At 44.3% G+C, this 27,353-nt stretch overlaps 1 non-coding gene across 1 annotated transcript; it reads left to right on the top strand.

The window, feature by feature from the left end:
* The first annotated feature begins 6,297 nt into the window (after window positions 1–6,297).
* On the top strand, window positions 6,298–6,369 carry Trnag-ucc (transfer RNA glycine (anticodon UCC)). The gene has a single exon. It is a non-coding gene; the product is annotated as a tRNA-Gly (tRNA).
* The last annotated feature ends 20,984 nt before the right edge of the window (window positions 6,370–27,353 follow it).

Here is a 27,353-nt window from a genome sequence, read left to right as displayed (position 1 = left end):
GACGAATTTGTTAAACATTGGTAACTTGAGTATAGTGATGGACTTTTTTGTTGAATATGTGCTTCTTTTGTAACAAAAGTAAATGTTTATTACATTTAAGACACTGTGATATTTTGTTACCGCTACGGTCGCAGTTTCGAATGCTCCCTAGGGCATGGTTGTGTGTGATGTCCTTAGGTTAGTTAGGTTTAAGTAGTTCTCAGTTCTAGGGGACTGATGACCTCAGATGTTAAGTCCCATAGTGCTCAGAGCCACTTGAACCATATTTTGTTATCTGGAGATTCACAACATTCAGACTTAAATCGAGCACATTTATGTGTACATGACTTTTGAACTGACTCACTGCGCATGGAAATCATGCAAATCGTCTGACAAACATCTTACTAAATGTGATTGTACTTCTGCGAAGCAGAATCTGACGGAACAGTTCAATCTGATCTGTTATCAAAACTCAATACCGAAACACGTAGTCCCAAAGCTATAACAGTCTTGGTCAATTGCTGTGCCCTACAGTTACCGCATATAATTTAGTCGTTGATTAGTTTCCTTCGTGAGTTCAGCATCTAGCAAATTGCGCATATTTGGAAACAAACCCTGTTCTCAATGGACGCACCAAACAAAAAAAGTGTGCACTCGAGGCATTCTGCGTAGCACGGCTTAAAAGTGCCTTATCTGTATTAGTCCCGCAGTAGCTAGGAGATACGGTGAGAACCGAAGTGTGGGTCAATTAAAACACCGAGCGACCGTCAAGAGATAAGACACATTGTATCCACACCAGCTGTTCTCACAGGACGTCATTATTAGGCAGTATTCAGCGAACAATGATCTCTCTTCTAAGCAACTGAGCACTAAAAGGCGAATATGTTCCTCTTTAAAAAACTCTGACGGAAAAGTGGGGAACCAGTTGCCTCAAATGTCATTCTGCCTTCCTCCACAAAATTTTAGCGTGCGAACATAATCACGTTCTTTTTAACAAAGAACATTCTAAATCCTTTCGTCCAGTCTTTGTTTACAGTTAAATCTTCGAATCTCCCTGTAACTGTCTTTATATCTCTCTCTTCCACTGTTTCCTTTTTCTCCCGTTGGTCTGCAGTAAATCCCACTACCATTGTCTCCTCTCTCACTTACACTGTCTCGTTTTGTCTTTCTTTCCAGCTGCCACTTTCTCCAACATACCTCAGCAGCTCAAAAACGCTGGGGGCCCAACTTATCTTTTTACCCTGTATCCCAGTGTTTAAAATTTCAATCCAAAATGCGCCCTCCACCATTTCTTAAAGTTCATCAGTCTGGGAGGGTCCAAACTCCCCAAGTCGCCTCTCACCTGTATTTTTCATTTCCACTGTCTCCTCTCGCTTTTTCTCTTTTACTACCACTGACTCTTACTGACCATCAATATTTCCTCTCTCTTTGACTCTCACCGCTGCTGTGTTCATCCATCTCTCTTTGTCTTCCATTGCCACTCTCTCTGTCTCTTCTCTTTATTTTTCCCACTGGCACTGCCTCCTCTCTCTTCCACTGTCACAGTCTCTCTGTTATTCTCTTTCTGCGCAAACAAGTGCAAGTACTTTCACGTGCCAAAAGTTTTGGTGAGGAAGACGGAAAGAGGGTTCAGGCAGTTGATTCCCCCAATTACCTTTCAGAGTCTTTTAAAGCGGAACATTTTCGTCTTTTTTGTGGCCCGACAGGAGCATTTTCCAGCTGGTTCTCCAGTGTATGCCGTTGGTGTGGAGAAGTGTGCTCGAGTCGGCCTACGTTCTACATAAGCTGTCTCTGCGACCGGGTTCCCCATTTTACACTTGTCCGGCAGCCGTCTGCATGGCGTCGTGTACGCGGTCGGGGTATGAATGTTCATACAGCGGATTTCACATCGAAGTGGCAAGGAATTATGTTTTAGGAAACTCTCAGTTTACAGACGCAGCAGCAGGAAAAAAAGTAATCCATCATATTTCTCTTGCTTTTCGCTGAAATTTCTCCACTTACCTGTATACCTGCCTGGATTCGTTGAAGTCCAATTATCATTAATACTGCTTCTTTCCATTTCTGTCAGGCTCAAAGTTGAGCAGACTGACACAAGCTTTCCTAACATCCATAAAAAAATCAGGATCCAAGTTCAAACATCTTTGAAAAATTCTCCATTTGTAGTTCAATATTCCGAAGGCACATTATAGGTATCCTTGAGCTCTGGAATGACTCAAAATTCTCTTTGCAGCTGTCGTTGGTAGAAGGAGGTGGCTGGGCAGCCCGAGAGTCACATACCTCACGAAAAAGTTATCTCATGACATCCTCAGCCACCCGTGTAGCTCATCGAATGCTGGTGTATGCATTCGAAAGTACTTGCAGAATTTCTCGGTTTCCCTCCAAAGCTGTCGAAGTAAGACGCGATACGCTCTGCTTCCGTTCTTTTAAATTAATTGAATGAATCCATTGTACTCCGTTTCTCCTTCTTTTTGGGCAACGATAAATGAAACCCATGCTAGAATTTCATTTGACTGAGACTAGGACTGTACTGAGAGACTGGGACGGAATAAAATGAATGCGATGTCTTTCACAACAGTTGGTGGATAAGTGTGAAATAGTTGCGACGTTATAAGGTGTATACGGCCGTTTGGACGGCTGCTGAACAAGTGTGAAAGGAACGTAAAACAACCCCACGTCGCCTTCCACTGAGGTGACAAAAGTCATGGGATACCTCCTAATATTGTGTCGGACCTCCTTCTGCCAACTCGACTTGGCATGCACTCAACAACTCATTTGAAGTCCCCTGTAGAAATAGTGAGCCATGCCTGCTTCTATAGCCGTCCGTAATTGCGAAAGTGTTGCCGGTGCAGAATTTTGTTCACGAACTGACGTCTTGATTATGTCTGGTAAATGTTACATGGGTGTCCAAACCATTCGCTCGAACTGCCCAAAAGTCCTCCAAACCAATCACGAACGGTTGTGGTCCGGTGCATGGTGCACTGTCATCCTTAAATTTTCCATTATAGTTTGTGAACATTAAGTCCATGAATGGCCGCAAATGGTCTCCAAGTAGCCGAACATAACCAGTTCCAATCAATGATCTGCTCAGCTAGATCAGAGGACAGAGTTCATTCCATGTAGACACAGACCACACCATTATAGAGTCACAACCAGCTTGCAGGGTGCCTTATTGACAACTTGAGTCCATGGCTTCACGGGCTCTGCACCACGCTCGAACACTACCATCACCTCTTACCAACTGAAATTGGGGCTAATCGTCCAGACCACGGTTTTCCGGGCGTGTAGGGTCAAACCGATGTGGTCACGAGCTCAGGAGAGGCGCTGCAGCCGGTGTCGTGCTGTTAGCTAGGGCACTCGCATCGGTCCTCTACTCAAATAGCCCACTAACGCTAAATTTCACCGCACTGGCCTTACGGATACATTCGTCGTACGTCCTACACTGATTTCTGCGGTCACTTCACCCGCTGTTGATTGTCTGTTAGCACAGACAACTGTACGCAAGCGGCGTTGTTCTCGGTCGTTAAGTGAAAGCCGTCGGCCATTGCGTAGTCCACGGTGAGGGGCAATGTCTGATATTTGGTACTCTCGGCACTTTCTTGATAATGTGGATCGCGGAACACTGATTTCCCCAACGATTTCCGAAACAAAATGTCCCACGTGTCTGACTCGAACAATCATTCCCCGTTCAAATTCTATTAAGTCCGATCGTGCGGCTCTAACCACGTGGAAATCTTTCACATGAATCACGTGAGTAGAAATTGCTGCTCCGCCAATTCAGTGCCCTTTTATACCTTGCATACGCAATAGTAGCGTCATCTGTATATGTGCATATCGCTATCCCATGACTTTCGTCATTTCGGAGAACACGCTATATTGCTGCTCTGAATAATCACGCTTGGCATCCACAGAACTTGCACTACACGAAATATTGTCTTCGTTTCGATCAGGTTAAAAGGAGGGAGTTTTTGCAATAGATGGACACCAGTTTGAACATTTACCACCTTAAGTCGGACCATGAGGCACCTAACACCTCTAAAATTATGTTTCTAACCCCTTTCATCAAAGAGATGTCTACTTTCAAAGAGTGTATAGATTATTTTGGGACACCCTGTATACTGAAAAATTAGGTATACTAAAACACGCCCATACTAGAATGAAGCGTTGTCCCAATTCTTCAAGTAAATCAAATGACTACTTTTCGAGTTGTGCGAGCACAAACAAACGCAAGCTTATTTATTTTACTTCTTTATATTATATTATATTATATTATATTATATTATATTTTACATTATTCCGTAGAAATGTTGGAACACGTGAGGCAATACTGACCCTACGACTTATCTTAGAAGCTAGATTAAGGAAAGGCAAACCTACGTTTCTAGCATTTGTAGACTTAGAGAAAGCTTTTGACAATGTTGACTGGAATACTCTCTTTCAAATTCTGAAGGTGGCAGTGGTAAAATACAGGGAGCGAAGATCTATCTACAATTTGTACAGAAACCAGATAGCAGTTATAAGAGTCGAGGGGTATGAAAGGGAAGCAGTGGTTGGGAAGGGAGTGAGACAGGGTTGTAGCCTCTCCCCGATGTTGTTCAATCTGTATCTTGAGCAAGCACTGAAGAAAAGAAAAGAAAAATTCGGAGTAGGTATTAAAATACATGGAGAAGAAATAAAAACTTTGAGGTTCGCCGATGACATTGTAGGACTTGGAAGAGCAGTTGAATGGAATGGATAGTGTCTTGAAAGGAGGGTATAAGATGAACATCAACAAAATCAAAACGAGGATAATGGAATGTAGTCGAATTAAGTTGGGTGATGCTGAGGGATATACATTGGGAAATGAGACACTTAAAGTAGTAAAGGAATTTTGCTATTTGGGGAGCAAAATAACTGATGATGGTCGAGGTAGAAAGGACATAAAATGTAGACTGGCAATGGCGAGGAAAGCGTTTCTGAAGAAGAGAAATTTGTTAACATCCAGTATAGATTTAAGTGTGAGGAAGTCATTTCTGAAAGTATATGTATGGAGTGGAGGGTAAAAATCGTAGAGGGAGGTCAAGCGATGAATACACTAAGCAGATTCAGAAGGATGTTGATTGCAGTAGGTACTGGGAGATGAAGAAGCTTTCACAGGATAGAGTAGCATGGAGAGCTGCATCAAACCAGTCCCAGGACTGAAGACCACAACAACATCATATTATTCCAAAACAAAAAATAACCAGCATACTGTACATACAGAACGTAATGTTTGATTGTTAATACAAACAAATGTACTTAGGTGATAAATGTATGTTTCGTTGAGTTCCTTTGTAATTTTTACCTAATAATTGTATGTCGTCACCCCCAGTTCAGTTCCTCAAGGAGAAATGGATGACCCAAAAATCGGATTTGAAATCATCGAAGAACGGAGGTGGTACGTTTCCGGGCCTGGGTTCCTGTTCAAGATATTATGTACTCACTCCCCTCTACAAATTAAGTTTTAACGGAAATTTCCGAACACACTGTGTAGCCTATAGACATGACACTGTGATGAGTGTTTTACGTTTAGACAAATTCAGCAGGTAATTTACTGAGACTCGTGTAGTTATATGGTTGTTTTCTCAATTTGTTGAAACCAGTGTCTTTCTAATATGATACAAAAACATAGTAATAGTATGATCTGTATAAAATGTAGACTATTATACAAATTTTCAACTGGCTTTGGATTTATACACACTGCACTCAAAGTCGGATACATCTGTAAATGCTTTCGCAAAGACAGATGAAACAGTTAAACACATGGAAAAGTGACGAATGCTCACTTTGTAAAGCGTGGTGCATGAAAGGCACAGATCTGCGGTCGAGTTCTGGCCACTTTGCAAGAGTGCATAAACCCTGCAGGTATCTAACGAGAAACCTTTCACTTTCCAAAATGCAGCGTTCAAACTTGCGTGAGAGCTATGGAGAAGAGCATTTACATCACCGTGAAATGTGGGAAATGAGGTTAAAATTCATCTTTTTCTTTCAAAGTGCAGTACAGTTACGACAATATCAATATGGATGAATTACCAAGTGAGACCTCTTTCCGGAAGAGAGTAAAATTCTGGCACTAGAAAGCGAAATACATCGTTCGACCATTGTCACGAAAAACATGTTTCACTCGCAGCCTAATTAATGTGAACTGCCGAGTACAGTTTTGCTTCCCAGAGTCGAGGTGAACGACCAGCTTGTTATCTGAACGGCCTCCGAGAGAAACCGCATCACGCTGTGTGTGACGTCACAGCGAAAGCAGAAGCACCGCTTGGAGTGGATCCCACAAGCATCAAAGCTGCCGCGTGGGCGATGGTGGTGTAATGGTCAGCATAGTTGCCTTCCAAGCAGTTGATCCGGGTTCGATTCCCGGCCATCGCACGTATTTTAACTTTCCTCTCTCTTTACGGGAGACAAGTGTCAATTTGTAGTAGGAATCAGATTGTTAATTAAGCTCTACATATTCAGTAGAACACATTGCGTGTTTGTGAAATGCTGTATTGTTGCTCCCGGTCACGAAATATTGCTTTATTTCCACGTACTAACTTTTCGAGCTTTTCAAGGCTCATCTTCAGGAGACGCATGCAGAAGTTTGCACACTCATGAACCTGAGCACTGTAGTTTGTTTCACGTGGCAGACATCTGCACGCCTTATTTGAAGATATGGCCCAAAAAGCTCGAGAACTAATTTATGAAAATATTTCTTAAGTGGTTGGTTACTGCTATGTTTACATTTCAACGGAATGTCTCCTTCGTTATTTACAGGCTGTTTAACATTCATCATGGCATGGATAAACAACCTACTGAACGGAATACATGTAAAAACGTAAATTTTTTAAAATAATATCAGTTTTCTATCAAGAAAACGCAAGCGTATTTTTAAAACAGTTTTATTATGGAATGACAAGCGATACACTAATCTAATACCAACGTAGCTTTCACTAATATGAGACACTTAAGATAATATCTATTCTCATAAAAATTTGCCGCCGGCTTGCTGAAAATCCGTTTTGACGTCATCGTTGACGTGGTGCAAATATGTTTCCAGGTGCAGCGACAAGTAGAATCACAAAATCGCATTTGTCTTCCAAAAGAGATGTTAGAACTTTTCTCCCTACTGAAAATGTCCACTCATCTTGTGGTGCATTTGATCTTCTGCAGTCCAGTCCATATGCCTGCCCGGTTAGATGAAGAATACTGTTTCTCTACTGGATCGGCTGTAGTAGAACCGGTATCATTACACGAGTCTAAAGGGCGCAACAAGTTTTTCTAGTATCAGGTTTAACTGAGATGTTAAAGGACAGATAGTTCGCGAGTGAAAACTTCGATATACTGTTACTCCTTTTGTAGAAAAGACCACCAAGTACTTGCTAATCTTAAGTTACAATTTCGGCACAGACGCACAATCACAGCCACTCATGATACCCAGCTTATGGTAACCAACAGATTATCTTAACCAAAAAGATTACAAAACGGATTCTCTGTGACTGTAAGCTAGCTCAAATATTACACAAATGGACTACTACGAACGTTCAGTTCGTGGTTACGACTTGTACAACACACCACGCGGGTTTTGATTAATTCGAAAGTCACACTTTACATACAAAAATAGTAGCTTCGCGAGTTCATCTATTTGTCTCACTCGTTCGCGTTCACTTTGCTGCACTCCACGGTCAAGTTTAACTCATAATTCTGCAAAATTATCCATTTTCTTCAGAGCTTCTTATAGACGCGTCCGAACATGTTGAAGGGTGAGCTCCGAACTAAGACTTCACTAAGCAATTCTGTAGTTCCCACAATATGCGCTAATGTACTGTCCTCTTATTGGATGGTATACATGAGGCCAGTATTGTCGTAAGATGCTTCTTGTTTTTCAAGTAGCATAAACTGTTTAGTTGCGCTTTACATATCTCCCGTCAGAGTATCATTCTATCTCTCTGTGCATCCTCACTTCTCATGCTAAAGTATACACAGTTAATAGATATGATAATATTCATTACTTACATTACTTCGCATTCACACTAATAAATAAACATATTAAGTAATCAATAATTAATAGAAGAGGTAATATTCACAGAAGATACATATTTTGTTTCCAAAATATATCGTTTTGACTGCTGGATTTCATAGTCCGTGAGACGCCGACGCTTTTCAGCCGGTCATTACTACAGAGCGCACATCTGTCGTGCTATAAACATTCTAGAACCGTGGCTCATTCATTGTCTCTTTACCTATATGCTCACTACCGTCCGACTCACATAGGCGCAATATAAGACGATACGCCTTAATCTGTATTCTTGAAATTTTGACTCAATTTACTGCACCAAGTCTTTAGCTGTAACATGTTGTCGCCAACTTCACAGTTCATCATGAATATTAATCCGAACATATTTAAACACATTCTAATTGATTTTCCTGCCATTACACCGTTCACAGCGTTTCACCATGAAGTTCACTAAACCGCTGACCAACTTCCACCGATTCCGCGTATTTTGCACACGAAAAACGAATTACAGCGTGTGTTTCACACTCGGTGGGCTCTTCAATAACTGAGGCATTTTAAATAAGCGCAAACAAACGTTAGCACGGGCGAATGCCGTCGTAGTAATGCTTGTGGATATCCATTGGATGCAGAAGTTCATCCACGTAGGTGGATCACCGATCGCTACGCTGCAGATCCACCTAATACCTAAAAATCAATACTTGTTTGCTTGTTCTTATTTTACGCGTTGCCATACCGTTCACACGACTGTGATAAAACTTTGTCAACTTATTGCTTGCACTTGTGCGAAGGTTATGGGCATAGTGTATTTAACTTAAAGTAGATGGCTCGTGTGTCATACCGACAAATGTATTTGACACAGTATGAAAGTACTGAGATGTTTTGCTGTGAGAGCAACAAAAAGACCACCGTTTTGTTGCGCCTTATACATTCTGATGCGATAAATGTGAGTTATATGTAATCGAAAATTTCAGTGCAAACAATTCTTTTGTTTTGTCATTGAATCGATGAAGATATTTTGGTTACACAAGCGTATGTCGTCTTAATTTCTTCGACAAAAAATATGCCTCACAAACGTTCTTCACTTAGATCTGTTAGCGCAGCACGTAGAAGTAATCGAATTCAAACTCCTCAGACAAACGAGGAGCGACGAGCGAGCAAGGAAGCAGTTCGTTTGCGAATTGCACGTTAACCTGGATCAGAATCTCAAGATCAGCATGCGGCAAGAATCGAAGGAGAACGTTCACGTGCTGCCCGATCACAATCAAAAGTCCAACATGCTTCAAGGAATGCGTAGTGTTATGCAGCTAGTCAAGAAATACGAAGAAAGTTAAATGGCTAAATGGTTCAAATGGCTCTGAGCACTATGGGACTTAACATCTATGGTCATCAGTCCCCTAGAACTTAGAACTACTTAAACCTAACTAACCTAAGGACATCACACAACACCCAGCCATCACGAGGCAGAGAAAATCCCTGACCCCGCCGGGAATCGAACCCGGGAACCCGGGCGTGGGAAGCGAGAACGCTACCGCACGACCACGAGATGCGAGCGAAGAAAGTTAACACCTTCCCAATATTGATTATCGCTAAACACCTCAGCAATAACTCATCTGAAGCAGCATATAGTACAGTGATTCTAGTTACAGTTCACAGACCTCTAGTGGCACAGGGCTGCAACTATGTAAACGTGAAGTATAAAGTTGTAGAATGTTAATAACGTTTATCTTATTCTAAAATCTTCAACAGTTTTCTCATAAAAAGTTCGGAGGCATTACTTTTCAGTACACACTCGTAACTGTAAAAGTAAAGTGTCAGAACATTAAAATAATTGTTTGTTATCGTAATCCATTCTTTTCTTTAATTTATTAGGAGTATAAAATGTAAACGTTTGCGTAATTGTAATGTGAAACTTTCATTCCGATCCTGACAGGGACACATTTACCAAAAACTTATAGTTCCGTGTTGTAATATTGCGAGTTATTTCGAAGTAGTTGCAAATGCCCGTAACGAAAATGTTTGACAACTTTCAAGAATGGTGATAAATATTCATGTGCACAAAAATGTATTACGATCTCATTCCTACCAACATGAAAATAAAAGCCTGCGTTTAAGGACTTGCTGTGGTAGTATTACTAATTACTTGTATTTCTATGCATTTAACGTATTCACAATTGCGAATATGGACAACCAGCAGCTGTAGAAAGGAATGACAACAATGAAGATTTATGCCAGGTCGGTATTTGTGGCCGGCCGCGGTGGCCGAGCGGTTCTAGGTGCTTCAGTCCGGAACCATGCGACTGCTGCGGTTGCAGGTTCGAATCCTGCCTCGGGCATGGATGTGTGTGATGTCCTTAGGTTAGTTAGGTTTAAGTACGAGTAGTTCTAAGTTCTAGGGCACTGATGACCTCAGATGTTAAGTCCCATAGTACTCAGAGCCATTTGAAACATTTTTTTTTTTTACTTTTCTAGACATTCGAACCCGGATTTCCTGCTTATCGCAAGCGGCTGCATTTCGTTCGCCGTCGTTCGTTGTATTAGGTCGTAGCAGACGTCTCATTACATTCATGGAAGTTTGTTGTTGATCCTTTCACTCAGTTTGTCTTATTACAGAGACCAGCCAGGTTTCTGACCAAAGACCCTGAGCTACCATGGTTGTTATTACTTGGTTATCAGTGGACGATTCACGGGTAGCCTCAAACTTCCGTACGTCGTCAACCATGCGTCTACAAGTTGTACATCCACTATGTATATTCCCGTGCGGGTGAGGCAGTTTACTTGAAAGTTGATGGTGGCCCCTATTCGCAATTGCGAATACATTAAATGTATTTCATAACGGCTGTAGTCGCCACAGTGCCTGTTCCTATGGACATGCATGCGTGTGCAAAGGAACATTGTAACATTGCATCTTCATTCAGAATAACGTAGGCACTGCGATATCGTACTTGTGTTTGCAGTTATGGCATTTATGCAAGCAAAACTGTTGCAGTGCATGTTTAAATTTCGACACTATCATCTGCGTATTCGCTTCAGTCTAAAAGTGATTACAAGCTCGTTGTAACGCAGTGGGCGTGTGGTACACTACGAGTGCGCGCTACTTTCTTTATTCAGGGCTTTAGCTGCGACGATGTAACGGGCGTCCGTAACAGCTCACCTTCAGTCGTTGATCACCGATAACTGGAGGATGGACAAGTGACGGTAATTATATGGAGGCTGTGCGCAACTGCCAAAATTGAAATACTATTTCAAGCGTGTGTACGTGTGTGCGTGTGTGTGTGTGTGTGCGTGTGCGCACGCGAATGTGTGAGTAAGTGTGCGCTATTTCTTCATTTTCCATCTCGCGCAGCACGCCGTTTGGACTTGATGGAAGTCGGCCCTGAAGCTTGGTCTGTTATTTTCGTCTACAGAAATCAGAATTGCTAAGGTATATGGGTTTGTTTGGCGAGCTCCTTTATGTGTAGACTGTATGAGCTGCTATTCGGAGTTATCTGCTGTGCTGTTGTGTTCTTTATACTACGAGTATGTGGTTTTCGATCTGAGTTAACCTGGGTTTCATTTAAAGAGTTTATTGGTTGGGCTAACTGACACTAATAAAATTCGTTACGTTACTGTTATTTCTGTCATCTTCAGCTTGTTTCCTCATAACGAAAATTATTCGTTTTGCTTCTATATAACTGACTAATTTTGGTGATTGCTAAGGGACACTTTGAGGGCGTCACTGTTTATGTTGTACTTACACATTCTTTTATAGTGTTACTAATGACAGTGCTACTAAAGCAGAGTTACCAAATACGGATTTCTGAAATTCCTTCCCCAAAGAAGACAAATAGATATTCCAGAACTCGAAGCAAGATAAACTGCCAACATGAGCAACTTAAAGATATCCTCGGTGTGTCGAGGCAGTTTCAATCGCTTAGTAAAGGCATGGCCCCTGCTTCGTTTCAGAGTATCCTGACATTGCTGGTACAATGGCTCCGTACTTAGCAAACATATACAACCGTTCGCTCTTCAAAAGATTCGTACCTAATCACTGGAAAGTTCCACATGTCACACCAGTACGCAAGAAAGGAATCTGTGTTGGATGTTTGTCAATAAATCGCTTTATTTGAGGTAATTCATAATGTTAGAACGGAGAATATGTTCGAAAATCAGACTCGAAATCGACATTCATTGGATGGGTCTGTAATTCAAAGTATTAATCCTACTATTTTATACTTTGAATTACAAATCCATACAATGATGTCGATTTCGAGTCTGATTTTCGAACATATACTGCGTTCTGACATTATGAATTACCTCAAAGAAAGCGATTTATTGACAAACATCCAACACAGAGTCAGAAAATCTCGTTCTTATGAAACACATCTGCCTCTTTATTCTTACCAAGTAATAAGTATTATCGACAGGGGATGTCAAATTAATTCCACAGCTTTAGATTTCCGTTCCTCCAAAGCGACTTCTAATGAAATTGCGTGTCTTCAAAGTATCGTCTGAGTTGTGCGAATGGATTCGTGATTTTCTATCAGAAAGATCGCAGCTTGTAATAAGTGACGGAAAGTCATCGAGTTAAACAGTAGTATCTTGCGTTCCCCAAGGTACCAGCCCTCATAGAATGTTTGTAGGTGATGCTGGCATTTACTGTCTCGTAAATCAATCAGATCAAAACGAATTGCAAAATGATTGAGACAAGATATCCCTATGGCGCGAAAAGCGGTAATTGAATCTAAATAAAGAAAAGTATGAAATCATCCACATGAGTACTAAAAGGAATCCACTGAATTTAAGGCTGTAAATTCAACTAAATACTTAGGGATTACAATTACGTATAACTTAAACTGGATCGATCTCGTATATAATGTTGTGGCGATAGTGAACCAAAGACTACGATTTTTTTTCTTTTTTTTGGCGGAAAATTTAGGAAATGCAACGGGTCTGCTAAAGGACTGACTGTATTACGCTTGTACATCCTCTTCTGGAGTTCTGCTGCACACTGTGGGATCCACATCAGATAGGACTGACGGACGACAGTAGAAGACTTCAAAGAAGGGCAGTTCGTTTCGTACTATCGCGAAATAGCGGAGTGAGTGCAACGGATATGATACGCGAATTGGCATTAAAACGAATGTGCTTTCGTTGCGTCAGGATCTTGTGATATTCCTGGCTGTGGCCAGCAGTATTTCATTTTGCTAGAAGCTCACTTTGATGCAGCTTGGTACACGCGAAGTAGCATATAGTCCGAAAGTGGAGTGAGGTACAAGCAACAGACGGTACAGCATGTACCAGTCCCGTGGGAGAGTCCGCCAATTGTACTAAACTTGCTTCTGATTGGTTGACACCTTCGGGTGCTAGGCGCCAAACTTGAATTGTTTATGTACTCTTTATTGTATTTAAGCCAGTTTTCATGCCGGCCGCTGGTGGCCGAGCGGTTCTGGCGCTACAGTCTGGAAACGCGCGACCGCTACGGTCGCAGGTTCGAATCCTGCCTCGGGCATGGATGTGTGTGTTGTCCTTAGGTTAGTTAGGTTTAAATAGTTCTAAGTTCTAGGGGACTTATGACCTCAGCAGTTGAGTCCCATAGTGCTCAGAGCCATTTGAACCAGTTTTCAGTATGACAACTCTCATGGTTTCACTACGAGTCTACCGTGTTTGTTTATTAAATTTCACTAGTTTTCGGAGCATAAGAGTAACTTCATTGCAGCCGAAGTGCTTCGGACACCTTCGGGTCGCTTTGGCGCGCCTGGGTTAAGAAGTACTTCAGGTGCACTAGTCAGACTGTTTTCAGCGTTCTGAAAGGCCGGTCACCCAACTCTGTTTCGGTCGTTCGGAGGTCCGGACGTGAAAGACTTGTTTCGGGCGTTCTTCAGAGCCGGATATGTATCTCTGTTTCGGGGCAGACATGTCGTACTCTATATTGGAAGTTGTAAGAAAAGAATTGTTTCAGCCCATCTGATGACATTCCTCAGCACTTCACAGCATTTCCTGTAGTGAAATTACGTTACTGGGCTCTGACAGTCCTCCGTATTATGATAGAGTTCCCATTTCCTCCTACATGATATTCTGATGCCATTAGTTACCTAAATTGGTTGCTTATTAGTATGCTTGACCACTTGAAAATTTTAAATGAAAAGAGCTATCAAAGAATGTGGTAAAGGTTGGAAGAAATTGATTTATATATATCAGTCGAGTAGAGTTTCTGCCAAGGTTTCCCTTTGAGGATGGCTTTAAATGTCTGCACTGAAAGTTTACTCATATTTTTAAATCCTTTACTGTAGGACATTCATTTTACCACCTGTGCATCATAATTTAGCTGGCCATTACAAATTTTTGTCATATTGTGCCCTTCAAGTTAATTGACCAAGAAGCTGACTGACCATGTATCTGGTTGACTGTGAAGATACCTGTGATCACAATGTTTTTATTCTGAATTCAAGTTACAGATGGATAGGAACAGTCTGCCTATATACCTGTCAAGTCATATGGTGGCATGGACTGTTTTGAGTTTGTTAGCTAGTAATTCCTTGAGGTTCACTCAAGATGGCTGTTAATAGCTGATATTTGGATATGCAATAATAATAATAATAATAATAATAATAATAATACTGGAACAGAACCATTATAACAGATAAAACAACGCCACATAACAAACCTGACATCATACTCACCAATAAAAAGAAGAAATTAACACAACTAATCGAAATATCCATACACAATACAACAAATATACAAAAGAAAACAGGAGAAAAAATTGAAAAATACATCCAACTGGCTGAGGAAGTCAAAGACATGTGGCATCAGGATAAAGTTGACATCATACCAATTATACTATCAACTACAGGAGTCATACCACACAATATCCCCCAGTACATCAATGCAATAGAGCTACATCCAAACGTATATATACAACTACAGAAATCAGTAATTGTTGATACATGTTCAATTACCCGAAAGTTCCTAAATGCAATATAACACATACCATACAGTTAAAAGGAAGTGACGCCTGATCAAGGTCCGCGTCACTTTCCATTTTTAACCAGACTTAACGTCTGAGAAAGTAAAGAATAATAATAATAATGAACCATGGACCTTGCCGTTGGTGGGGAGGCTTGTGTGCCTCAGCGATACAGATAGCCGTACCGTAGGTACAACCACAACGGAGGGGTATCTGTTGAGAGGCCAGACAAACGTGTGGTACCTGAAGAGGGGCAGCAGCCTTTTCAGTAGTTGCAAGGGCAACAGTCTGGATGATTGACTGATCTGGCCTTGTAACAATAACCAAAACGGCCTTGCTGTGCTGGTACTGCGAACGGCTGAAAGCAAGGGGAAACTACGGCCGTAATTTTTCCCGAGGGCATGCAGCTTTACTGTATGATTAAATGATGATGGCGTCCTCTTGGGTAAAATATTCCGGAGGTAAAATAGTCCCCCATTCGGATCTCCGGGCGGGGACTACTCAAGAGGATGTCGTTATCAGGAGAAAGAAAACTGGCGTTCTACGGATCGGAGCATGGAATGTCAGGTCCCTTAATCGGGCAGGTAGGTTAGAAAATTTTAAAAGGGAAATGGATAGGTTAAACTTAGATATAGTGGGAATTAATGAAGTTCGGTGGCAGGAGGAACAAAACTTCTGGTCAGGTGACTACAGGGTTATAAACACAAAGTCAAATAGGGGTAATGCAGGAGTAGGTTTAATAACGAATAGGAAAATAGGAACGCGGGTAAGCTACTACAAACAGCTTAGTGAACGCATTATTGTGGCCAAGATAGATACGAAGCCCACACCTACTACAGTAGTACAAGTTTATATGCCAACTAGCTCTGCAGATGACGAAGAAATTGAAGAAATGTATGATGAGATAAAAGAAATTATTCAGATAGTGAAGGGTGACGAAAATTTAATAGTCATGGGTGACTGGAATTCGAGTGTAGGAAAAGGGAGAGAAGGAAACGTAGTAGGTGTATATGGATTGGGGCTAAGAAATGAAAGAGGAAGCCGCCTGATAGAATTTTGCACAGAGCACAACTTAATCATAGCTAACACTTGGTTCAAGAATCATAAAAGAAGGTTGTATACATGGAAGAACTCTGGAGATACTAAAAGGTATCAGATAGATTATATAATGGTAAGACAGAGATTTAGGAACCAGGTTTTAAATTGTAAGACATTTCCAGGGGCAGATGTGAACTCTGACCACAATCTATTGGTTATGACCTGTAGATTAAAACTGAAGAAACTGCAAAAAAAAAAGGTGGGAATTTAAGGAGATGGGACCTGGATAAACTAAAAGAACCAGAGGTTGTACAGAGTTTCAGGGAGAGCATAAGGGAACAATTGACAGGAATGGGGGAAAGAAATACAGTAGAAGAAGAATGGGTTGCTTTGAGGGATGAAGTAGTGAAGGCAGCAGAGGATCAAGTAGGTAAAAAGACGAGGGCTAGTAGAAATCCTTGGGTAACAGAAGAAATATTGAATTTAATTGATGAAAGGAGAAAATATAAAAATGCAGTAAATGAAGCAGGCAAAAAGGAATACAAACGTCTCAAAAATGAGATCGACAGGAAGTGCAAAATGGCTAAGCAGGGATGGCTAGAGGACAAATGTAAGGATGTAGAGGCTTATCTCACTAGGGGTAAGATAGATACAGCCTACAGGAAAATTAAAGAGACCTTTGGAGAGAAGAGAACCACTTGTATGAACATCAAGAGCTCAGATGGAAACCCAGTTCTAAGCAAAGAAGGGAAAGAAGAAAGGGGGAAGGAGTATACAGAGGCTCTATACAAGGGCGAAGTACTTGAGGACAATATTATGGAAATGGAAGAGGATGTAGATGAAGATGAAATGGGAGATACGATATTGTGTGAAGAGTTTGACAGAGCAGTGAAAGACCTGAGTCGAAACAAGGCCCCCGGAGTAGACAACATTCCATTAGAACTACTGACGGCCTTGGGAGAGCCAGTCCAGACAAAACTCTACCATCTGGTGAGCAAGATGTATGAAACAGGCGAAATACCCTCAGACTTCAAGAAGAATATAATAATTCCAATCCCAAAGAAAGCAGGTGTTGACAAATGTGAGAATTACCGAACAATCAGTTTAATAAGCCACAGCTGCAAAATACTAACTCGAATTCTTTACAGACGAATGGAAAAACTAGTAGAAGCCGACCTCGGGGAAGATCAGTTTGGATTCCGTAGAAATACTGGAACACGTGAGGCAATACTGACCTTACGACTTATCTTAGAAGAAAGGTTAAGGAAAGGCAAACCTACGTTTCTAGCATTTGGAGATTTAGAGAAAGCTTTTGGCAATGTTGACTGGAATACTCTCTTTTAAATTCTAAAGGTGGCAGGGGTAAAATACAGGGAGCGAAAGGCTATTTACAATTTGTACAGAAACCAGATGGCAGTTATAAGAGTCGAGGGACATGAAAGGGAAGCAGTGGTTGGGAAGGGAGTAAGACAGGGTTGTAGCCTCTCCCCGATGTTATTCAATCTGTATATTCAGCAAGCATTAAAGGAAACAAAAGAAAAATTCGAAATAGGTATTAAAATCCATGGAGAAGAAATAAAAACCTTGATGTTCGCCGATGACATTGTAATTGTGTCAGAGACAGCAAAGGACTTGGAAGAGCAGTTGAACGGAATGGATGGTGTCTTGAAGGGAGGATATAAGATGAACATCAACAAAAGCAAAACGAGGATAATGGAATGTAGTCGAATTAAGTCGGGTGATGTTGAGGGTATTAGATTAGGAAATGAGACACTTAAAGTAATAACGGAGTTTTGCTATTTGGGGAGCAAAATAACTGATGATGGTAGAAGTAGAGAGGATATAAAATGTAGACTGGCAATGGCGAGGAAAGCGTTTCTGAAGAAGAGAAATTTGTTAACATCGAATATAGATTTAAGTGTCCGGAAGTCATTTCTGAAAGTATTTGTATGGAGTGTAGCCATGTATGGAAGTGAAACATGGACGGTAAATGTGGTGCTACAGAAGAATGCTGACGATTAGATGGGTAGATCACATAACTAATGAGGAGGTAATGAATAGGATTGGGGAGAAGAGGAGTTTGTGGCACAACTTGACCAGAAGAAGGGATCGGTTGGTAGGACATGTTCTAAGGCATCAAGGGATCACCAATTTAGTATTGGAGGGCAGCGTGGAGGGTAAAAATCGTAGGGGGAGACCAAGAGATGAATACACTAAGCAGATTCAGAAGGATGTAGGTTGCAGTAGGTACTGGGAGATGAAGAAGCTTGCACAGGATAGAGTAGCATGGAGAGCTGCATCAAACCAGTCTCAGGACTGAAGACCACAACAACAACAACAAGAAAAGTTACAATATAATTAAGAAAGCTATGCCGAGTGTTGCAAAAGACAGTGTAAAGAGGGTGATTATTTAAAATATAGGAAACAGGATACAGGAATGAGAAGTGTCGCCCATCATCATTGTCAATACTACAGATCTTGCCCTCTGTAGATACTGAGACTAACCTGGGCAAGCTGCATCCTATAAAAAGCACAACCACAGGTTTCCAGATGATGGCAAAGCAGCCTCCACCGAAGAAACTCCAACTACCGACGAGCTGTCTTCTGCGCTGGGGACACAACTTTAGAAGACAACAGGTTGGTGGAAAGAACGGTTAGGAACTCTTATTCGATCTTTCCACCTTCCAGATCTGACTTCCAAAGGACACGCATAATTTGTAATCTTCTCATGAAATTTCGAGCACCAACTATAACATTCCGCATGCGAAATTATTTTTTTCGCCCTCACGTACACGACCATCGTAATAGAATCAGACAAATCAGAGTTCGCTCGGGAAGATTTAAGTGTTCGTTTTTCCCGTGTGCTGTTCGAGAGTGGAACGGCAGAGAAGTAGCTTGAAGGTGGTTGCGTCAAACCTCTGCCAGGCACTTAATTATCAGTGATGACTCACTGAAACCCTCAGCTGCCGACAGGTGTTGTTGATATACCTCGATGTGGAGAGCTGAAAATGTGTGCCCTGACCGGGACTCGAACCCGGGATCTCCTGCTTACATGGCAGACGCTCTATCCGCCTGAGCCACCGAGAACACAGATGAATAGCGCGACTGCAAGGACTTATCCCTTGCACGCTTTCCGTGAGACTCACATTCCCGGCTGTCCACAATTCTACATATGTAATGTACCTTATAGACATTTGCCCATTCACTCATTGCTCGCGCACGCTTTGGCGATTCCCGTAAGAGTTTGGGCAACCTGTGCGCATTTGCAGAGACGAAGGTCAATGGCTGGGTAGCCTTTTAACTATATATATGAAGACAGTAACTGTTCTCGACAGAACAGAATACTGTTGATGACCGTGCAGCTTTTCCCTGGAACAGTTACTGTCTTCATATATGTAGTTAAAAGGCTACCCAGCCATTGACCTTCGTCTGTGCAAACGCGCACAGGTTGCCCAAACTCTTACGGGAATCGCCAAAGCGTGCGCGAGTAATGAGTGAATGGGCAAATGTCTGTAACGTACATTACATATGTAGAATTGTGGACAGTTGGGAATGGTAGTGCGGCTCTCGCTGCCGAGCGAAGCAGACGTGCGGTGTGTGCTCTCCGCCGTCAGAGAGGGGCCGCGCGCCTTGTTTACTTTCTTCGGCCGACACTAACGTGACGCCGTAGCGCTACAAGACCATGGCAAACCAATACAGAAGATCAACCTTGAAATTCACATTTTGGAACGACTTTACCCGACCAAAGGCGCTCGAAGTCGAACGCTTTTTAAAAGAGGAAGCCAAGATCCCGGCTGCCGACATTGTCGGCATTCACTTTTCGATCGTCACTAGCACGGTCTATGTAAAGCTCATAAACGAAACTACTTGCGACAAGGTGCTTCGTGAGATGAAACAAGAACTCCGCTTCTGCCACGCAGATGACAATGTTGGCAACGTCGAGGTCGGCCATGCCGCAATGGGACTGCGGACTATACGCATATTCGAACTTCCATTTGAACTCCCGGCGGCAGAAGTTGTAGCGGCGCTCCGCCCCTACGGCACGGTACACGAACACGTGGCTGAAAAATGGACCCAGCTTAAGACGTATCCAGTACTCAGTGGAGTACGCCAAGTGCGCATTGATCTCCAACGACACGTGCCATCCTATCTACAGATAGGAGGATGCCGGGCCATAGTTATTTATGACGGCCAGCCGAAGACGTGTTCCGGATGCGGCAAGGAAGGTCACCTTCGTTCCGAGTGCCTCCAGCGTCGGATCACACAACTCCCACCGATTGACGTTGCACCACCAGCGGCGAAGACTATTCTACCCGTGACTTACGCGGCGGCGCTCACGACGTTCTCCACACAACAGACACGGCCGACCGCTTCAGCGGTACAGGAATCACTTTCCACGGACAAAAACCTGGATGATCCGCCTACCTGGCCAGTGGTGGAAAACAGTACTACGACTCTGGAGCTACCGAACGCGACACACATTGACGCCAGCATGATGGCAATTGATTCCCTTATTGTACCGACCGAAGCGTTTGTTCCGGCGGAGCGTGAGTCAGAGCCGTCTTCTGACAATGAAGGCCACGTACGGAAACAGCGATCACCGAAACGCTGAGAGCGCAGTCGTCGGACCGTGTCGGAACACAGCGGTTCGCATTCGGCCGGGGAAGAACAACTGACCACTCAAGAAGCCAGCCGCGAAGCTGAGGCTGTTTCCACTGACTCCAACCTTGCAGAACACACAGAAAAACATGCAGCTTTCGACCATCAGCCCATTGACAGAAACAGTGAGCAGCGGGAAGGTACCAGTGCAGGCAGCGAAGTCGCCCGGTCCCTTACTATCAACCATTCCGAGGCTATGCAACATGAACAGACATCCGCGCCCGCTTCGTGGGCCGAGGACGTCGAGACACAAGATCCCGATCCGCGGCCAGCTGAGGCGCCGCCGGATCATGCAGCATAAGCAGCACAAGGAGGACCGCGTTCGGCGGGGGGTGACCACTTCCGATGTTCGCTTCTCTCCAACTTCAACATGGATAACCTCGTCCAAACAACGCGTTGCCAGGCTTACCGCCTGGCGACAATGAATATCAACATGATCAGTTCTCCTGTCAAGATCCAACTTTAGAAAGAAACCATACGAACCATGGGAGTTGACTTTGCATTCCTACAAGAAGTGAAAACGACTGCACTCCCACACTTTTACGGTTACGCCACACATGTGACGCCCGGTAGCCTTGCAGATACCGGAGTGGCAATATTAGTGCGTGAAGGTATTGAAGTTACCGACGTCACGTATCTTCCCTCCGCGCGAGGAATAGCATTTACGGCGCTCAACACCCGATTCATTAATGTTTACGCACCGTCGGGTACCACAAGACGTCACGACCGCGCCAGATTCTACTCCACAGATGTCGCTCCCCTTTTCCTTGGACGATACGGCCACAGCGTCTTCGCCGGCGATTTTAATTGCGTACTTCACCCCAAAGACCAAATCCCACATTACATGCCTTGTCCGGAACTGGGTGCGATGATCCAAGAACTTCACTTGTGCGACGCGTGGGAAAAAATCCACGGTAACCCTGTGGCCACACTCATCTTACCAGTCATTCGGCCAGCCGACTTGACCGCATATATGTGTCACAAGATCTCACACAAGGTGTGGAGGACGGTGAACTATGGCCTCAAGCCTATTCCGATCATAGTGCCTATATCTGCACTATGCACCTACGCCCCCAACAAGTCTGGCGCAGCAATGGCTTTTGGAAGCTCAACATAACTCATCTCCAGGACCTGGATTTCCGTCGGCAAGTTCTAGCAACGTGGACTGACAGTGAACGCCGCCACCCACGATACACCTCGACCCTGGAGTGGCGGCTCCTCTGTGCCAAACCAGCAATCTGTGGGACACTTATGCAATATGGCAAGGACGTGACTGCGTGGCATCGACAGACCCTCGATTGTTACTACGCGGCACTCAGGGACCTCGACGCCTTACCCCCTTCCCCGGAGAGACAACATGACCAAAGCAGAATCAAGGCTCACATACTACCATTGACGAAGCGCCGACTAGAAGGTGCAGTAGTCCGCTCGCGACGGCACGACCGAACGGTTGCAGAGGAACCCACTATGCACCACGTTGTGGCGGATAAGCACCGACAACGCCAACATTTAATCACACAACTCAGGACACACGACGGTCGCTTATGTACGACCCAGGCAACCATAGTAAAGGGGGTGGAGGATCATTTTCGTCATCTTTACAAGGAAAGAACCGTCGATGACGAGGCCACTACGGAAGTGTTACAGTAGGTAACACGTACTATCGACGAGGCTACCGTGAATGCACGAACAGAGGAAATCTCACTCGAAGAAGTCGAAGACGCCGTGGACAAAGGTGCGGCCAATAAGTCTCCTGGACCTGATGGATTGCCCATCGAATTCTACCGGACTTTCCGTGACATCATGATGCCTCGCTGGGTTATAATGTTCCGCGAACTTATGTCTCCAGACTGTGTTGTGCCGCCAGCGTTTGTAGAAGGTCTTCTCATACCGGTACACCAGCCAGGTGGAGGGCTACCGATTATCGGCCGCTTACAATGCTGAACGCCTATTACAAGATTTTCGTCAGGATTATGGCGAGCCGTATTAAGAAGACTTTGCCGATGATCCTCGCCCCAGAACAGACGTCGCAGGGTGGAGAAGCCAACATACACATGGCCACCGGTGACTGCAGGGACTTAATAGCGATCGCTTCTGCGTGCCGTCTGAGAGCGGCGATCGTCGATTGCAACCGCGCCTTTGATAGAGTGCACCACAACTTCCTCCTACGACTGATGGACTGTATGGGATTCCCCCGGGCCTCATCGACACCCTACGGCGTCTTTGGACCGCAGCCAGCTCACACGTCCAGGTCAATGGAAGGACGGTAGAACGAGTACCCATTAAGAGGCCTCTACGACAGGGTTGTCCCCTTTCTACCTACCTTTATGCAATCGCACTCGAGCCACTCCTAGGGGGCCTTAACCACCGCCTATCTGGCATCACGCTGCGGGACGTCACCTTTCGCTATAGGACATACGCTGACGACCTGCTACTGCTGGTTCGTTCCAATGACGAAGATAAAAGCGTACTAATCTGGATTGAGCGATACGGACAGGCCGCAGGCAGTCTTCTGAACATCAACAAGTCGGCGGCGTTGGATATTGGGCGTGGTCTCGCGCCGGAAGCCCTCGCTCCCCTCCTCCCACCAGTTTCGGATCTGCGATATTTGGGAATCACGTTCAAGAAAGATGTACGTAAAACAGCTGCAGCAAACTACCGACGGTTATTACAGATCATACGCGCAATGGTACGACAGAACCTGCTCCGGGACTTGAATCAGCTACAACGTCTTGAATACCTGAACCTCTACGTGGCATCAAAACTCAACCACGTGGCACAGGTCCTCCCACCACCGCTGCAAATAGGTCGCCGGCTTCAGGCGGCCTTCCGTTACTACGTTTTCCGCAGGTCATATCTTTAAAGTACGATACGACACTCTTACCCTCCGAGTGCACAAAGGAGGGCTGGGATTGGTCAACGTCAGGGCGAGAGCAGCTGCCCTTTACATGAGCAACATGAGGAAACGATGGAAAAGTCAATATACCTCTCTCACGGGTCGTTTACTCTCACGTCCCGCCGGTGTCGGTGGCGCACGTCGCACCACAGCTCTCCCATGTGTCGACCTTCATTCTTGATTACAGCTATGTCAGCTCGAACCTCTCCGCCACACGTTCACCAAAGGCGAAAGATATTTATACCAACCTTCTGCGGGCTGTTCCCCATAACGTGGCGGAAAAGAAGTACCCTACGGTTCACTGGCCAAGAGTGAGGAAAACGATACACCACAACTTTCTGTCATCCACGGTGCGTTCGAAGTGGTATCAGATCGCCAACAAAAAATATGCCACACGACAGCGACTTCACACTATTGGACTGGCAGACTCACCTTATTGCCCATATTGTCACCTCTTGGATACCGATGAACATCGTTTTACTTGCGCTTCATCGTCCGGAGTTTGGCGACTAACACAGAAGATATTGGCTTCTACCTCCGGGTCACACCTGATATGATTGACCCTCAGACCCTACTCTGTCCAGATGAAACTTACTTTCCGGCCGCAAAATATCATGCGCTTACATGGTTGAAAGGACTTACCGTCGCCTATATCTTTAGCGACGGAGAGAAAGAGCAGATTGATTACTGGTGGTTCCTACAAAATGCTCACAATGCCCTCGAACGCACACCGAAATACCGTACGCTCTTCGCAAATTATTTACGCAGCGTTTTCGTTAACCCCCCACTCAGCTGGGGAGTGCGAAGCTGCGGTTAATGTTCTGTGCCGCTTCACACTAACGGCCGAACGTTCTGCCTTGTCAGCCATGAGCGACGGAAGAGACAGGCTGCTGCAAGGATGCTGTTTTCCTTGAGGCACTAGCGAAGCAGAATGCCTCCGTCGCATATGCCCTTCAAAGGCGCTGTTGGAGATATCAGATAACGATGGCGAAGCACCAAGTGGAACCAGTTACATTTATTGAAGAACCTTTTAGTAGGAATTGTATCAGTGATTTACATTTTAATTTTTTTGATTACTTTTCTATGACACCTTTGTTGTTGTAACACTTACTTGTAACAATGAGTTCCTAGAATTCTCATTTGTACACGTTTCCTAACTGCCATGATAGCTGGAGATCCCGGGTTCGAGTCCCGATCGAGGCACACATTTTCAGCTGTCCACATCGAGGTATATCAACAACACCTGTCGGCAGCTGAGGGTTTCAGTTAGTCATCATTTATTCCAGGGAAAAGCTGCACGGTCATCAACAGTATTCTGTTCTGTCGAGAACAGTTACTGTCTTCATATATGAAGTTAAAAGGCTACCCAGCCATTGACCTTCGTCTGTGCAAATGCACACGGGTTGCCCAAACTCTTACGGGAATCGCCAAAGCGTGCGCGAGTAATGAGTGAATGGGCAAAAGTCCATAAGGTACATTACACATGTAGAATTGTGGACATTTGGGAATGTGAGTCTCACGGGAAGCGTGCAAGGAATAAGTCCCTGCAGTCGCGCTATTCATCTGTCTTCTCGGTGGCTCAGATGGATAGATCGTCTGCCATGTAAGCAGGAGATCCCGGGTTCGAGTCCCGGTCGGGGCACACATTTTCAGCTGTCCACATCGAGGTATATCAGCAACACCTGTCGGCAGCTGAGGGTTTCAGTTAGTCATCATTTATTCCAGGGAAAAGCTGCACGGTCATCAACAGTATTCTGTTCTGACGAGAACAGTTACTGTCTTCATATATATAGTTAAAAGGCTACCCAGCCATTGACCTTCGTCTGTGCAAATGCGCACAGATTGCCCAAACTCATACGGGAATCGCCAAAGCGTGCGCGAGTAATGAGTGAATGGGCAAATGTCTATAAGGTACATTACATATGTAGAATTGTGGACAGTTGGGAATGTGAGTCTCACGGGAAGCGTGCAAGGGATGATTCCCTGCAGTCGCGCTATTCATATGTGTTCTCGGTGGCTCAGATGGAAGTCTCGCCGCGTCAGCCGTGCTGTGCGGACGTGTGCTGGTTTCGTGCACCGCGGTCTGCTGTGCTTCGGCGTGGTAATTCGCAGTGCTTCTAGCATCGTTGCAGAAAGTCTACGCATATTGTAATTTGAAATATGAATTCGTGATGGCCCACTTGAACAGACAAGATACTTTGAAATTCTGGTTTGATCGTAATTACGCCCGACCTAAACTACACGAAATCGAGGATTGGTTGGAATACGAAGTGAAAGTTGATTCAGAGGATGTCATTGGAATGCATCTTTCGATAGTGAGCAGCGTTGTATTTGTGAAATTGAGGAATGCTAACTTATGTGACAAAATAGTTGAGTCTTGCGGAGGAATTATGAAGTTTAAACATTGCGATGGAAACGTAGGCGAAGTCATCGTAACACATGCAGGGTTTGGAATACGAACTATCAGGATATTCGAACTACCATTCGAAGTACCGGCGGAACAAATAAACGCAGTGATAGCGCCGTACGGTTAAGTTCTCAGCAGTGTTGCCGAACGCAAATTCCAAGTTCTCAACGGAGTGAGACAATTAAAGGTCGATTTGCACAAGCATGTACCGTCATACATCAGCGTATGTGGATACCGAGGTATCGTTATATACGATGGCCAGCCGAGGACGTGCGCGGCGTGCAACTCTCCCGGTCACGTCCGCGCTGAGTGTTGACAACGGCGAGTGGCGCAGCTGCCGGCTGGCGAGGCGCCGCGGCCGCCTGCTGTGACAGCGCTGCCCGCGGCCAAGTCCTGACCCCAAGCCCTGATGTGAACACGGAGAACCATCCACCCCGAGAAGAAGCCCAGACTGCCACTACTGACACAACAGAAGCTAGACCACCCGAACCTACGGAAATCGTGACAGCTGTAACGGTTTCAACACAACAGACACCGAAAGATATTTGGAGCCACAGCAAATTCTCCGAATCCTCCGCCGTTGATAATGACATGCAAGAACCATCCCGGAATGAGCAACCTCATAGTGCACCGATTTCTCTATTGACACCATCATCCACCAAGAGCACGGTCGACAATTTGGCTCGAAACACCACCCGCTTAGAAGATGTGAAGCATGCTGAGGAAGACAACATCAGACAGCAGTCGGTGAAACCTAAACGGCAAACACGAAAACAGAGCCCTGAAGAGATTCAAGAACTGGAGGAAAAACTCTCCCGTACCAAAAAAATTCTTAAAACAGATCGAAGCGGAAAGCAAGGCGTGGCAGACATCGGAAAACCAGACATCCTCAACCCGAATGAGGACGTACAGATGAACCTCGCCCCTCCAATTGAAGAACCAATGGACACTGTTGACCGCTGTGGACCTGATACGGGGACAGCATGGTCTGACGACACTGAATGCGTTTAGTTGGACTACCGAATGACGCAGGCGTATAAAATCGCAACGCTCAATGTAAACAGAATAGTTTCGGAAGTAAAGTTACAATCTGTGAAGGACTACTTATATGCCGCCGACATTGACATAGCGATGTTACAAGAGGTAGTTACGACCAAAATAGCGGATGTGTACGGATATGAGGCGATCTTAAACATAGGCAATGAATGTGGAACGGGAATATTGTTCAAACACGGCATACCATGTACAGCACAAGCAATACTTGAATCTGGACGAGGCATCACTGCACAAATATATGATCTGCTTCTTGTTAATATATATGCCCCCTCTGGATCCAGCGGAAAACGAGCAAGGGGCAACCTGTTCCGGGACGAAATTGTCCCATTCATAACGGATCCTCGACTGCACATAATTT

This window comes from Schistocerca nitens, chromosome 7 (genome assembly GCF_023898315.1).
Source record: "Schistocerca nitens isolate TAMUIC-IGC-003100 chromosome 7, iqSchNite1.1, whole genome shotgun sequence".
Taxonomy (NCBI): Eukaryota; Metazoa; Arthropoda; class Insecta; order Orthoptera; family Acrididae; genus Schistocerca; species Schistocerca nitens.
The sequence above is the reverse complement of the archived record's forward strand: the minus strand, read 5'-3'. Positions and strand labels throughout refer to the sequence as shown.